The sequence below is a fragment of the Rhinolophus ferrumequinum genome, chromosome 2 (assembly GCF_004115265.2).
Source record: "Rhinolophus ferrumequinum isolate MPI-CBG mRhiFer1 chromosome 2, mRhiFer1_v1.p, whole genome shotgun sequence".
Classification (NCBI taxonomy): Eukaryota; Metazoa; Chordata; class Mammalia; order Chiroptera; family Rhinolophidae; genus Rhinolophus; species Rhinolophus ferrumequinum.
In genome coordinates, this window is record NC_046285.1 from 59221969 (window position 1) to 59238472 (window position 16504).

At 43.7% G+C, this 16504-nt stretch overlaps 1 protein-coding gene across 8 annotated transcripts in view; it reads left to right on the plus strand.

Moving 5' to 3' along the window:
* The first annotated feature begins 1744 nt into the window (after positions 1 to 1744).
* DGKG (diacylglycerol kinase gamma) overlaps positions 1745 to 16504 on the plus strand; it is a 196384-nt gene continuing 181624 nt past the window's right edge. For 7 of the 8 annotated variants that reach the window (XM_033128571.1, XM_033128563.1, XM_033128577.1 and 4 more), the window contains exon 1: positions 1745 to 2060. The gene's annotated coding sequence lies outside the window, so the exon portion shown is untranslated. The remainder of the gene's footprint in view (positions 2061 to 16504) is intronic. The other variant, XM_033128612.1, reaches the window with a different exon arrangement.

The following is a 16504-nucleotide window of genomic DNA, read 5'->3' on the forward strand; positions in this document are numbered from 1 at the left end:
AAAATGTTTTCATTTGACATGGATGTGAGTGTGTTTTCCTCCACAGAGGATGTTAAGTTTAGAAGATACAGTGTGTCTTCCACATCTGCCCGACCTAGCACAGTGAAAATATATCCAGTGAGCCTGTGCCAGCCTTTTCCTCTACCAGGGACAGGGACAGTTCTAAGCGCTTTCTGTCTCTCCGTTCCTCTTTCTTCCCAAGTAAGGCCCAGGACTAGAGTCAGGGAAAGTGCCTGAACATATTAGTAGGAGCATAATAAATATTAGGTTGGTGCAAAAGTAATTGCGGTTTTTGCAATTATTTTTAAACTTTTAAAACTGCAATTACTTTTGCACCAACAATAGTTATAAAATGAATGAGTTAGTGAGTGGAAGGCAAACAAGAAAAGATAAAAGAACTTGGAGAGTATCCTCACCAGGATTATTTCAGTCTAGCTGAAAGAAACTTTGAGAACCACCCCAAGGTGATGGAATGAGATGTGAGAGGTGACTGGTAGGATGAAGTGTGAATACAGGGTTCTGGTACTGGCTCTGCCTTCATTGCCATGCGGAACCTTGGGGACATTTCTGAGTGTCAGTTCCTTATTTGTCCCATCAGCCTGCCTGCAAATGGCCCAGTATGGACACTGACCATCAGGGTCCTCAGGGCCCTTTGACATTCACGTTTGAGACTTCTTCCCCAAATGCCCAGACACCCAGAGCTCCTTGGCGCCTCTGCATCTGCAGAAAGCTTTTCTTGGCTGCTGTCCTGACCCAGGGAACTTCACTGCCTGCTGGTAGAAAAGAATTCTCAGCTGTTGGAAACTGGTAAACTCCACATATTTTACAGATGAGAGTCCAAACTCCCGATGACTCTAAATGTGGTGTGAAATGGACAGAAGTCATCCTGCTGGTGTGACATGCCTGAGACAGTGTCACCACCACCACCACCTCTACCCCATGCAGACATGCAAGTCATGGAAAGAGAACAAGCAACAAATCACTAGTGCCTTGGCCAATGCTGGTCCTCATCCCTTACTTCCCTCCTCCACACCCCAGCGCCTTTTCTGTGCTTGCCTACATTTTAAAAATAAGAAGTGGTCTGTTTGCTGTGCAGGAACAGCCCATAGTCATCTAAGAACAAATGAAAAGGGAATTAACAACTCTCAGTCCTGAGATCTTACCTGGTGATCAGGGCCCAGCTCTAGTGGGCTGCGATAGATGGTCCCTACCACACCTGAGGAGGTGTTTTCAAATTGAACAGCCAGCCACCAATCCGCTGCCAGAAATATGCCCCTGGACAGGGCCAATGATTTAGAGGCTAGAGACACGGAGTTCCTGGAAAACGGAGAGAACTTCTTGATTTTTTATTTTTACTCCTCTCTGATTAGGTCGAGATAGTAAAGCAGCCCAGACATGGTTGAGATGTGGAAATGCCCAGTGGGTATTTTATTTGTCAAATAGTTGTCCTCCGTCCCCGGAGTCATCTGGCCTCTGTCACCCTGCGGAGCCCCCCACAGCTACATCCTCTCGGAACCCCTAAGCTTCTAATTCCTCCTCCCAAGCCAAAGCCTTGTCAGGTGCCCAAGTTGCACCAAAGGGGCGCAGGTTCCCACTGAGCCGAGCCGCATTCCTGTATGTGCGTATGAGCGCGCGCTCGTTTGTGTGTGGCGCTTGTGTGTGTGTGCGCGCGCGGGGCGGGGGGGTGGTGTGTGGCGGGGGCGGGCTCTGCGCCCGGGGGCAGGGCTCCGCGCTGAGAGTGGCAGCTGGACTTACCAAGCCGCTACCGGCAGGGAGCCGCAGTGCCGTAGTAGCGGGCCTCGGACTAGCACTGCTTCGGAGCGGCGGATACCAGAGCAGGCGGAAGACCCCTGGCGCTGCCTAACGCCTGACCGCCAGATCTCCCCGGCACCACCACGGGCATCCCCTCCCCTAGAGGGCGGCGCGGGCGGGAAGACGCCCAGACGCCGACTTCGGTCCCTTTTCTGTCTCTCGGTTCCTTTTTCCTCCCGAGTGAGGGAATAAGCCCCGAGGAAGGAGCGCTCCGGAGAACCGCGCAACCAAGTGTTGCCTGGTGAGAGGTAAGGCAGTGGCCGGCGCGGCGGAGGCGGGGGTCGGGCTTCGGGGCGCGGGCTGCAGCGACTTGGAAAAGGAGGGCAAAGCGGGAGCCAGTCCCGTGGCCAGGGGAAGGAGCCGAGGCCACTGCGCCCACCCCGATGGTGCCAAAGCCCCTGCAGGAGGAGATCCTCCGCTAGAACGATGAGAGCATCGGGAGCGGTACGGGTGGGGCACTGGCTCCCTCTTGGATTGGGAGGACCTTCCAAACCTCAAAGGTGTGCGAGCGGGAGGCGGCCTTGCTCCAGGCAGTTCGCTGAAGCAACTGGTCACATTTCTCCCCTTCTACACTTACCCTTGGCTCCTTGGTATCCAGTTCGCGCTCCAGAGTGCACAAGGGCGCCAAGGAGCGGGGGACACTTTTCGTAACGGCTGGCCGCCAAAGCCTCTGACGGTCCCGCAGGGTTCCAGGACTTTGAGGCACTCCGCAAAGCTCCTGGGCTAAGGGAGCTTAAAGGGAAGCTGAAGAGAACACGGACACCTTGACAAATGTAAGCTAAGGAAGGGGAGGACGATCAGCGAGAGAACGTAAGGTGACTTGTTTAATCTCGGAGTCACAAGGTGTATGCCCGTGTGTATGTGTGTGTCTTGAGGGGTGCACATCTAGTATCACCTGTGGGGCTTCGAAAACTCCACTGGCCCATCTCACCCTTCATATTGAGATTTTCTTCCTCTGGACGAGAGGACTGGAATTTGCGGAGAGGGCTGTGGAGTTCGAAAGCCCTACAGGTGATTCTTATGCGGCTCCCGCATCCCCGCCATCACTGCAGAGGAAATCAGGGGATCGGAACGAGAAGGCATCTCCCAGATGTGAACGATCCCGCTGATGAACTCGGAGTGGCGGGCAAGACCCTTCCCCCACCGTCCTCCACCCCTGGAGGCAAGAGGGTCTGCTGCCGCGCGAGGTATTTTGTGGCTGCGACGCAGTGGCGCGCGGGAGAGCTGCGAAGCCGCGGGCGCGCTCGCAAGCTGCGCCGCGAGGTTGTCTCCTCTGGCTTTATTAGCATACAATGACCTCGCTCTCGGGAGGAGGGCCTAGGAGGGCTGTTTGTTATTCTTTCATTTCCGGCGCTTAGGGTAACGCACCTTGGGTCTGCAGGTGTGGACTAGGGGTGGTCAGGACACGGGGTTGGGAACTGCCCCTCGGGTTCCAATGGGGAGAACGATTTCGTTATTTCGGTGCGTGCGATTCTTTGTGTAAAATACAGCCCTCGGAGACACTTGCTGCAGCACTGGGCACCCTCGTTGTCAATGAAGGACATTAGGTCATGGGAGAGGGGAATGTCATCACTGTTTAGAAACACAGAAACACACACACACACACACACACACACACACACACACACACACACACCTTTGTTCTTTAGGATCCTCTCCTTCCAGGTATACGTCCTAACGGAGGGGGGGACTTCGTCGTTTGTCGTGTTAAAAGAGGGCTGTATTTGCCAGAGATTTCATTCCTAATATAAATTATACTCGTTAAATAAAGTGGCTGCAATTAAGCTAACTTTCCTGTTGTTCCCCTGTTGTACCCCTGATCTAAGTCTTTTCTTTGCGAATCTCACTTCGCGTTTCTGTACAACGCTACAGGCGTTATTACCGGTATTTTTATGAGGGGCAGCAAATATGTGAGTCTTTCCCACCTTACAATTTTATGTCAGTGTTTAGTTCAGATCAACCAAGACATGGGGATAAAATGATAAACATCAGAGCATCTTGCAACTAGATTCTCAGAGATAGAAGAAACTACTAAGGACATCGCCTCCCCACCCCAAGTCTCCGCAGAGCACCTTCAACTGGTGGAGGGTCCCGCCAGCCCTGTACTCCCAGAGATGCCAGCCCTGTACTCCCAGAGATGCCAGCCCTGTACTCCCAGAGATGCCAGCCCTATACTCCCAGAGATCCCGGCCCTGCATATGTGCAACTCTGCAGGGGGTAGAACCCATACAGCAGCAGCTGTACCCTCTCCAGCCCATTTTCAGGGGAGGAGGCTACCTACCCCCAGCTCCTCCCCTGGAAGGGAAGGGGGAAGAGAGAAGTGCCATTTTTGTTGTGGTAAAACACTTTTAAAAAAAAATATCTTATTGTATTATGTCATTATGATATACTCTTAGTATAAAATAATTCCTGTTGAAAGCAGAACATTTGGGAAGTTGAAAAGTGTGCAAAGAATCATACAAAGCACCGGCAATTCAACCACCCAGAATCCCTACTATTAACATATTAGCCTATTTTCTTCCTATCTATTTTCATGCCTTGAAATCCTACAGTGGATAGATAGACAACATTTACTGGGTACTTAAAACATGTACTTTCCGGGTGTTAAGTATTTTATATTGACTGTCATTTAATACCCAGAAGTCTTTCTGAGGCAAGTATTATGTACATATTATCAACCCCACAAAGTTCAGGTGACTTGCCCAAGTCTCACAGCTAATAAGCGACAGAGCCAGCATTCAAACCCAGGCTGCCTGACTCCTGGGTACTTGCTTAGCCTCTGTAGCTATTTTTTTCCTAATCAGTGTTGTAGCAAGTCTTTCATGAACATCGTTTTCATGGCTGCTTATTATTACACTGTTAGTCGTTTAAGTTGTTTCCTGTCTTTAACAACTCAAATAACTCTGTACAACATCCCTAGCTGGGCAAGGTCTTTGCTGCACACATTTCCAAATACTTCCTTTGGATAGATTCCCAGAAGTAGACTCACTGGGCCAAATGGCATGAATGTTTTAAGCCTCCTGATATATCTGACAACCTGCTTTTCCGAAAGGCTGCACCAATTTACACTTGCATCCAGCAGAGGCAACTCTGCCACAGTCAAAGCAGGTAGTCTCTAGGGACTCACTAGACCAGGGCCTCACACAACCAAGCCAGACCACGTGAGCATACCCTTGGCCTCATGGGAGGAGTCACACCTGTCATCCTGCTTTTTACACACAAGTATGATTATGGAAACCATACAAAATAAAGCTGTACCTGTTTTTATGTAAGCATGTGTCTGTTGAAGAATTCTCTGGCTAGACGTCACACATTAACTTTGAACAAATCAAACTACTGTGTAAAATATGTAAATGGGCATCAGATCCCCCTTCTCTGCACAAATAATTAGAACAGCCCTTGCTCCTATGAATGTGCATCGCTTTCACAGCCAGATGCAGCCAGCCTAACCAATCAGTAATGGCTTCTTCACAGACTGGCCATGTTCACGGAGCTGTTTGTTTACACCAAGTGTCTGAATTCCACAACCAAACCACAGTGGGAGTTGATGTCACATTATGTGTAACAGAGTTCACCAGCCCCCCGCCTCCAAATCACTCATGGTTAGTAACTACTAATAAAACAATAAAAATAAGGTGACACACATCAATAAAAAAAATGTTCTCAGGTGAAGAAAATGTGGCCACAGAAGAGAAATTGAATTAGGTAATACAAAAAAGCCACAAAGGGGAAATTTTCAAAGAAAACAAATTGGCTGTAGCTGTAAGTTTTCCCCGGTGCCTCATAGCCACCTCTGCCACCAGCAGTGGGCTTAGTGGCCCTGGAATATAATCTGTTGTTGTAAATGGAAAAAATATCCATTGAGTCCCCACTATGAGATCTACTTATTCAAGACCGCTCTTGTCTTAAAGTGTCCTTCTGGGAAGCCCTCCCTGACTGCTCATCCGGCTTAGAGACTTCTCTCTGCTGCACCTGTAGCACCTGTGTGTACACTTACCTCAAGTCACTTATCTGTATATCCCCCACTAAACTGTGAGCTCCCTGAAGGTACAGCTGGCACTGTACCCCCAGCACCTGAGATAATACTTATGTACAGTAGATAATTAAATGTGATGAATGAAAACATAAGAGAACCTTCCAGGTAATATTCTGGGGGCTTTATGTGCATTTCTCTTTTACTGCATCTTTATTCTGCTCAGATCGGTCAGTCTCAGAAATATAACTGAAATGTGTCTAGAGCTGTGCTGTCTATTTCCACATGGGACTATTTCCATTTTCATTTAATTCATTAAAACTAAATAAAATTTAAAATTCAGTTCCTCAGTCACGCTAGTCACAGTGCTTAAATGCCACGTATGGCTTCTGGCTACCATATTGGAGAATATATACATTTGGAACATTTCCATCTTGTAGAAAGCTCAACTGGACAGTGCTGGTTAAATTGTAAGCTTGGTGTAGGCAGGGGGTGTGAATTTTCTTTTCCACTGTTTCCTCTGCAAACAGCCCAGTGCCTGACCTGCAGAGGAGGAGGAGCAGAAAGAAAGAGGAGGGTTGGTTGTAGTAAACGTAGTATTAACATTAGCTATACCGTTTGTTGGGCACCTACTTTGTGCCCCACATTGTGCTACATTTTGTACATGCATTGTCTCACTTAATATTCACATCCCTAAGAGCCTGGTATTGAGCCTATTTCATAAACAAGGAGACTGAGTCTCAGAAAGTTTAAGTAAGTGGTCACAAAGCTAGTGGGAGAGGCTGAGTTTACCTCAGGCCCCTCTGATTTCAAAGCCTATTCTCTTAGGCCTTTTCCTTTCCTACTTCAATATATGTTATGTGTGGTAATGCAAATATGAATTGCCATCATCTTTGGCTTTCCAGGAAGTCAGAGAAAGGGTACCTTGGGAGCCTTCCCAAGGGAAAGAGTTGGTATAATTTGTGAATGTTAATGACATTTCAAGAGTGTGAAATTTTGCTTACAGGTTCGTGAGGTCTTGTGCCTGGATGGGTGAGGTAGGGAGAAAAAAACCCACTTATAGTGTGGCCTAACCAGCGGGCCAAAACCTAGGAGAAAAGGCCAGCCAACCCCCGCCATCTCTGCTTCTTCTCAAGGGGGCCTGTCATCAGCTCCAAAGAGAAATACTGGCTTGGTCAGAATCTCCCAGCCAATTAATGGCATAACCTGGCTCCCCACTCCCTTGCCAGTGCCCTTTCCAGTGCTCCATCCTGCCTCACAGGCCATTGGTTTCAGCGTCCTCACTATCATTATACTCTTGCCCCAGTTTTCTCTAATTTCTTTATTCTTAATGAATAAAATATAGACTTTCAAGGAAAGCCTAATCACGAAGTAGAATGAGATTATCACTTTCTTTGTTGTACTTTTCATGTTTCTGTTGAAACCCATAAGGTTGAATTAGAAATCTATGCCAGTAAATATGTATTGAGTTTAGTATCAACTGGAAAAAAAAAAAAAAACTCTTTAAATTTGGTCTTGAACTGTATTGCCTCCATGCTTATATAGATGCTACCTGGGACACAAATACAAAACCCTTACATTTATACCTAATTTTATCTGTTTAATTCAGTCTATCTTGCCAGCTTCCCCAGATATTTCTGGCTTTGATTCTGTGATCCAGGGTAGTTGTTGTTCCTTCTGGCTGGCTTCCTCTCATCCCCAAATCTGATGAGCATGACCTTTTCAACTAAGTCATCAATAAAAATGATGAATATTACAGGATTCTGAGGCATTCCGCTATATGCTCCTGAAAGATAGATATTAATTTAATAACTAAACAGTGCTCTTTTAGAAAATGTATTCAATTTCTTATACTATGACTCAGTTCATATTTATCTTTTTTTTAAAAGATTATCAGGGGAATCTTACCAAAGTTCTTAATAAAGCTCAGGTATTCTTTATCACTGGTATTTCCCGGATCTGTCTGCCCAATAACATTGTCAAATAAGCAGTTTTGTTAATCTGGCATAGACTACTTTGATGACTTTAGCCCTAAAAGCTCATTCCACGTCCTATTCCAGAATGTTTCCTGAGATTATCGTCAACCCCTAAAGTGAAGAAATTTTTATAAGTTATTCTTCCCATTTTTAAAAATAGAACTGTGTTTGCCATGAAAGTGATGATGGTGGTGGTGGTGGTGGTGGTGATCGTGACGATAATGGCAGTAATGAGAGTGGTGGTGGTGGTTGGCGGTGATAGTTGGTGGCAATTGTGGTTGTTGGTGATGGTGGTCGTGGTAGCAGCGGTGGTGGTGGTGGTAATGGTGGTGGTTGGTGATGATGGTAGTGATGGTGACAGGGTAGTGATAGTGGTGGTGGTGGTTCTGATGGTGATAGGGATGATGGTGATGGTATTGGTAGTAGTGGTGATAGTGGCTTCCTCACTCTGTGATTCTAAAGAGTGGTCTAGTGGTCTCAGTTGCATGTTGTCTTAGCACCCTGGGATATTACTCAATCAGACCAAAAGACTTCTATTAATTTCAGGCATGTCTACGAGTCTCTAGTATCATTAAAAATAAGACCAGGGAAGGAGCTGAGATAGTACCTGGTCCCAGGTCTTCCTCTTCAAAATTAGGAATCTTCCATGTAAAGGGGAAGAGCCCCGCCTGTGGTCACTCAGCCAGGACGGGAACCCAGGTCTCCCACTCTTCCCCTAGTGCATAATTCCTTTTCATCTTCTTTTGTGAAGAAGCCTAAGGCTTTGTTTTCTGCAGAAGTCTTCCATTTTCTCTTGGAATTAAACAGGGAAGTAATTGATGCCTCAGTGAAAATTAAAGATTCTTTCCTGACATCATGATTTAAAAGGAGGAAGGAAGAGGGAGCTTATTTTCCAAATGGGAAATGAAGTCAAAAGGTTTTCATGGCAGGACAGGTATACAGAGAGGAAACGTTCAAGTAAGAAGAGTTTTTTTAAAGAAAAAAAAGACTTTTTTAGTAATTAAAATGACAGTAATAATAGCCATCTTTTACACACGTACCACACTTAGAAGATAACAATGTATTCATATCCATGATCCCTCCGGATTCCAATCACAGGTGTGAGGCAAGCAGCATAGATGCTACTAGCCTCATTTCACTAGTGTGATTTTACCAAAGCAAAGGCTGCGATCTAGAAGAATCCACCATGGCAAGAAACAGGATGAGAGATAAAACTCAGTGGCCACACAACAGCTGACAAACCCCAGACCTCACTGCCCAGATATTCATTTGTGCCTATCACTCCCTTCTGTGTGGTCTGCATGGAGTTTTCTCCTCGCTTAAGGCATAAACAGTGTCATCTACACAGAAAACAATTTTTCACTTTCCTAATGGCTCATCTGGCGTGAAAGTTCCAAGCGGCCAGAGGTCAGCAAGGCCATTTTGACCCTTAAATCCTGAAATGCTGGAATGTTTTAGCCCAAATGTTTTTATTCTTTGCTGTATTTCTCCACCTCTCTGCTCTGGAACAGCAGCCTACAGCACTTTACCCTCTGCCTCAGTGCCCCTGCCTTTCATTTAAAGTGAAAGAACTAGAGAAAGCTCTCTTGATCTCCCAGAGGGCCAGAGTGTTCCTTCCAGAATCCTTGAGAGCCACAAAAATGGGCACTGCCATTCAGTCCCCATCCCAAGATTTTATCAACAAGGATGTCCACAATCCCCAGAACCTGACCCCAGGACACCCACTAGTGAAAGTAGGTCTCCTTCCTTTTCTCATGCCTGGATGTTCATCAGGCTTTAGCCGGTCACAAAGTGTCCCACCCAACAGTTAAGAATTTAACTGTCCCTCCCAACAGTTAAGCCATATTTTCCTATAGCTGAGGAGATTTCCACTCTACCCCAAAGCCCCTACTATTCCTAATCCATGAATTATGCAAATCCTGGAAAATGCACTCCTGAGGAGATTCATTCAGTCATTTGACTAACACTAAATCTTCAAATATATATTGATCACCTCCTCTGTGCTAGGCATAGGACTAGTTTCTGGGGATAGGACCAACTGGGTTTCCAGGAGTTAGGTGGAACTGTGTGGAACAGAGTCAGAAACAGACAATACGTAGCATCATCTTTAGATGAGAGTCAGAGGAGGGTCACCTCACCAGTGTAGGTAGGTATTAGACCAAGGAGATCAGGTAATATTCTCTGGAGTAGACGAGCTTCAGCTGAGATTTAAAGGATGAATAGAAGTTTAGTGAAGAAGTGAGTGTGGGTAATACATTCTAGGTAGAGGGAAGAGTGCAAGCAAAGGCTCAGCGGCCATCCTTGTCAATAGGTTAATGTTGCTAGAGCAAAAACTGAGTTTGGAAGTGATGGTAGATCAGTGGAAATACGGGCAGGAGGATGTTGTCTGTCAAGTTAAAGAGTGTGGATCTTTTCTCATAGACAGTGCGGGGTGGGGCACTGGGAAGTCAAGTGGGAACTGACATGGTCAGATTTTACCATTAGACGACCCCTCTGGCTGCAGTGTTGGAAGGGGAGAAGAGAGGAAGCATGGCACCTACAGGGAGACTGTTGTGGGAATTTAAGTAATATAAAGGCTAAAGTAGGTAGTTCAGATGGAGGGAGGGATAGTATCTGGAAAGAACTGGTAATTGAGTGGTTGTGAGGATAGTGAGAAAGAGGCAGAGGAATTCAGGGTAATTCCCAGGCTTCTGCCTTTGTGTTCTTGGGAGTATAGCAATTCCATTGACCATGAGAACTAAGGAACAAGAGCAAGAATGGGGTTAGATAGTGATTCAATTAAGGGCATATTACATTTGAGGTGTCAGTGAGAGATCCAGATGGAAATGTAGTCGATAGATGAGCTATGTGGCTAGCGAACCAGGTTAGCGAGTCATCAGTGTAAGAGGTAGGTGAAACCACAACAGCTGATGAGATCATGGGAGAGTCAATTTTCGTGTTTTTTTATTTATTTTAAGATTTTTATTAAAAATATAGCTAACATATAATATTATATTAATTTCAGGGGTACACCATAGTTATTCAACATTTATGTACCTAAAGAAGTGATCACCATGATAAGTCCAGTAACCATATGACACCGGACTATGCTATCACAATATTATTTATATTCCCTATGCTGTACATTACATCCCCATGACTTATTTGTTTTATACCAGGAAATTTGGGCCTCTTATTCCCCTTCTCCTTTTGCCCTCTTTTCAAATTTATCAATTACAGTTGATATTCAATATTATTTTATATAAATTTCAGGTGTGTGGCATAGTGGTTAGACATTTATATAATTTAAGAAGTAAGTGATCCCCCCTACTACCCACCTAGCATTATACATAGTTAATACCATATCATTGACTATATTCCCTATGCTTTACGTCCCCATGACTATTTTGTAACTGCCAATTTATACTTCCTAATGCCTTCAACTTTTTCACTCTTACCCCAACCGCCTCCCATCTATCACTCAACAAATCTAGTACCCATCTGACACCATGCATAGTTATTACAATATTATTGACTATATCCCTTATGCTATACCCTACATCCCCATAACTGCTTTGTAACAACCAATTGTACTTCTTAATCGCCTCCACTTTTTTTCACCCACACTCCCAGGCCCCTCCCATCCGGCCACCATCTTTTTGCTGTTCCACTTGGGTGTTTTATGCTGTATTGTATTCCAAATCACTGATTCAATCCTCTGCTTCATCTAGTCTGCTGGTGATTCCTTCTAGTGCTTTCTTCATTTCAGTTATTGTATTCTTCACTTTTGACTGGTTCTTTTTCATGGTTTCTATGTCCTTTTTTATGCTTGCTCTCTCTTTGTTGAAGTTCTCACTAAGTTCTTTGAGCATCCTTATAACCATTGTTTTGAACTCTGTCTCTGGTAGGTTGCTTGCTTCTATTTTGTTTAGTTCTTTTTCTGGATTTTTCTCCTGTTCTTTCATCTGGGATGTATTTCTTTGTTTCCTCATTTTGGCTGCCTCTCTGTGTTTCTATGTAGTAGGTAAATCTGCTATGTCTCCCAGTCTTGGTCTGGTAGCCTCATGTAGTAGGTGTCCTGTGGGGCCCAGCGGCACAGTCTCCCTGGTCACCTGCACCGGGTGCTCCAGGACTGTCCCTTGTGTGAGTCATGTGTTGAGCCTGTTGTAGTTGAGCCTTGATTGCTATTGACACGTCTGTGGGTGGGATTGATCCTCAGGCTGACTGGCTTTCGGGTTTGGCCACATCCACGGCTTATGGGCTGCTGTGCAGGAGTCTTACTCCACTGAGTTGGATTTGCCCCAGCAGGCTCTGGTGCCTGTTGAGACCACCCTTTGTGTGTGCCACTGTGGGGCTAATTGGGTGGTGCTCTGCTGTGGTCTGAAACCAACCTCCAAGTGTGTCGGATCTGGAGCCTCTTGGGAAGGGCTCCAGTGCAGGCCCAGGTCAGCCACTGCCCGTTACCAGCTGAGGGCTACCTGGTAGGAGCTACAAAGCGATCCTCAGCTGTTTGCTGCCTGTGCTAAACTTGAAGGATTGTGGGAGAAGCCACGCTGCAAACTGAGGACAGATGGTACCAGTACCAAGCCTGCGGTAACTGCAAAAAGCCAGGACACCCAGAGGCCTGCTGCCACCTACTGGCTCCCTTAAGGTTCAGCCCCTGATAAAGTCTCATGTGGCATGTGAGTTGGGTGTGACAGGTTCTCAGGGAGTCACTAGAGTGGGAAGAGTTTTGGTCACCAGGTTAATGTAGACTGTGGTTTGGTGCCAGTGCTGAGCCTGTATTGACTCAGCAAAAGTCTCAGAGCACACCAAGACCAGTTGCTGCCTGCCTGGGTCCTGTGGACTCCGATAGTTTTTAATGAAAGAGTGCAATGTGGGAGGCACTGGCTGCTTACAGAGGAAGTGCCTCTGGCGGTTCATAAGTTGGATGAATCGGGTTCTCAGCTGAGTCAGCAGGGCGGAGAAGCAAAGCTCACCAGGCCAATCAGAGTCAGATTTGGCCATAAGCATAGGGGGAGGGCTCAACACAGGAAAGATGGCATCCGCCTGCTGGCTGCATGGGAGAAGGACCCTTCAGCAGAAAAATGCTGTCTTCCAGTCCTGACCCCCACCTCAGTCTATTCCCCCTATGTCTCCGAGTCCCCCCAAGTCACCAACCCTCTGCTGGAGCCATAGGTGAGTGACTGCGAGCGAGAGAGTCTGTGCACGGGCCATTTAAGAGGATGCTAGGGCTTCCCGCAGCCTTCATGAACAGTTGGAATTCCCACTGTTTTTCACAACCAGATGGTGTGGGGGCTCCTCTTCCTGGCACCAGTAACCTGGGCTGGGGACCCTGGTGTGGGAGGCTGGGGTCCTTCTCTCCTCCAGGGGGGAACCTCTGCAGCTAAGATATCCCTTCTATTCTCAATCTCCACAGGAGGCTTGTGGCCCATCCCATGTGCTCCTCCTACCAATCTCGACATGCCTTATTTACATTTTTAGTTATAGGTATCCTGTTCAGCTAGACTTCAGATGGCTCTTCAGATTGATTGTTCTATAATTTAGTTGTAATTTTAATGTATTCAGGAAAGGATGCAGGCACAGTGTTTATCTACCCTGCCATCTTGGTTCTCTCTCATTTATCTTGATACATGTATTGCCAGTATCTGAAAGATCCTTGTCAAAGAGATCATGCGTCTTTAAAAAGGGAAGGAAACATCTCACAGTATTGAGAGTCTGGGGTTGGCAGGCGAGCTGTTCCAGAAGCCATTTGCTGACTCAGGTAAACCAATGTCCACTTCTGCCAGGTGAATGGTCAGGCATAGTGTTTGATACAGAAACACTTATATTCCTCTTCCACATTTGAGCCTCACAAGTTCGTAAACTAGAACAGTTGTTCTCAATGATTAAACATTAAAATTACCTGGGGAGCTTTGCAAAACTAGCAGTTGTGGATCTCACTCATGGAGATACTGATTTAATTGGTCTGGTTTGGGGGCCTGGGACTGAGTAGTTTTTTTTAAAGATACTCAAGTGACACCATTGTTCAGTAGAGTTAAGAAACATTGCTAAACAAGAAGCTCCCTCAGTGATTCTTCAAATTACAGGGTTTAAAATTCTTTAGCTCTTTTGGCAAATCTCCTATGAATGCATTACAATTTCTCTAAAAACCATCAAAGCATCAGAACCTACACTGGACACTGCACTCTAGCCATGGTCTTGCTTGCACATTGTCTCTGTCTTTGCATTGTACAGATGTTTCTCCCTCATGCCTGCAAGGATCATGGAAAACCTTGTCTAATATCCTGTGCTTACAACCACAGTCTACAGTCTATATTTTTTCCTGAGTTACATAACTAACATATCAGTCAAAATGACGTAAGAAACACTTGCTATGACTTCTGAGTGAAACTTGGTTAGTTCCAAGGGATCATTGTTTTCTCTTCTAAGTGCTCACAAAGCAATATACACACACATCATGGGAAACATCTCAATCACATTAATTAATGCCTCCTCGAACATGCCTTGAACAGCACACATACTGTGTTTCCCCAAAAATAAGACCTAGCCGGACAGTCAGCTCTAATGCATCTTTTGGAGCAAAAATTAATATAAGACCCAGTCTTATATTATATAAAACCCAGTATTATATTATATTATATAAGACCCGGTCTTATATTTAGTAAAATAAGACTGAGTCTTAACATTAATTTTTGCTCCAAAAGATGCATTAGAGCCGATTGTCTGGGTAGGTCTTATTTTTGAGGAAACATGGTAGCACTGGACCGTGGAACTCACTCTCAGTAAACACATGGTGGAAGTTCATGAAAACAATATTTAGTAATTCTAAAGAAGAGAGACATCTAAGAACATAAAAGTAATATCTCTATGAAACAGACACTGTAAAAAAAGAAACCTTTAAAAAAATTTCCAAGTTATATTTACAGAGACTTAAGAAGACATAGCAGAAACTATCAAAAGGGTGCAATCTGAGATTAGGAAACTTTGCCTCCTTTAAAATGAAAAATATTTTGTGGAATTAAAATCATGTAATGGGAGCATGAATATTAGAACAATGCAGAAAACTAAAGATGAGTGTGAATTCTCACAGTACTGGTAGAAAACAGATTAAGAAATGAAATAATGAGTGAAAAAATGGAGGCTACAATTCAGCACATTAAATCTAAAAAAGCAGGATTTTTGAGAAGAGGATAACATGGACAATGAATTATAGTAAAAATATAGAAAAATATTTTCCTGATATCTGTTCAAAATAGTTCATTGTGTACCAGGAAAAATTAAAGATATATTCTGGTGAAAGTTATTAATTATAAAAATAAAAAAATCTGTTCATTTACAATCAGAAAAACAATATTTTATTTTTTAAAAAAAGCATGTGTCGGACTTTCTGTAACACTAAATGTTAGAAGGAAGTTGATACATGGCTCTAGAATTTTGAGGTAATAAGATTATGACCTAGAATTCTGTATTCAGTAATATGTGAGAGGAAAGATTTTCTCAGACAAGAAAAGTACCCAGAAAGTAGATCACTGAAATCCTTTACTGAAAAAAGCATTTACTCAATACATTCTGATCAAAAGGAATATTAATGAACATTAAAAGTTGGGAATGGGAAAGGTGTAATATTAAAGTTAGGAGGTGAACAATGAAACCAGTCAAACATAGACTGAATATTTAAATATTATTAATATAGTTATGAAACAAGGCAACTGTCAAAAATCATTCTTAATAAAAAAGGTACATAAGAAATTGAATGAAAGTAATCTGCGTCTGTCTATAAACTCAGATTACTCCAGAAAAAAACTCTTGAAGTGCTAAATTTCTCATCTTGTACTGTGAGAGACATTGCTTTTTGTTTGTTTCTTTGTTGACCTAGATAGAGAACTGTAAGGTTAAATATGTTTTAAAAGAGAAAAAGAATAAATGAATGTAAAACTAGGAATACCATGTTTAACTTCAAAATTAGGAGGAAGATTGGAATGTTATACCCAAGATTAAAAACGAATAAAACAGCAAGGGAACATTCAAAAAAGAAAGTATAAATTAAGATGATACAAAATGAGGTCAAGCATATTAGCACATTAAGTGTGAATGATTTAATTGTTTCTATTAAAAGAGAAAGAGACATGGATTGGGCAAAAACTAATTCTAGATGTATGCGGTTTAAAACAAAATGGGACAGAAAGAAACAAAATGGGGAAAGAAAGGAAAGAATAGAAATATACCAGGAAAATGCAAACCAAAGAAAGAAGGGAGAGCAATATTAGTATTAGACAAAGTAGAATTTAATGCAGGAAACCTTAAATTATGTATTAAATGTGACTACAAAGATATAATCCATTAGAAAACATGACATCCATGAATATTTTTATTCTAAATAACAAATGTCAAAATGTATCAAATGAAATTGTCAAAACACAATCAGAGGAAAATAATGTATTTCTATCAATCTTCAACATATTAAGTGACAAAAACCCATCAGTATATAAAGAATTTTAAGGATATAAGGAACTTGATGTAATGAATATATACTGACTTCCCATTCAAACATGAACGAATATATCTATTAAAATGCTTATGAAATATTGAGAAATTTTGATCACATTTAAAGAAAATTGTGGTACGTTCCAACAAGTAGAAATTGCCCTGCTAGTAATAGAAGAATAAAACTGAAGCAGAGTAAGTCTAGAATAATTTATTCTAAAAACTCGGTGTAGTCTGGGACCTATGCACATCCACCTGCTGCTATTAATTCAGCATT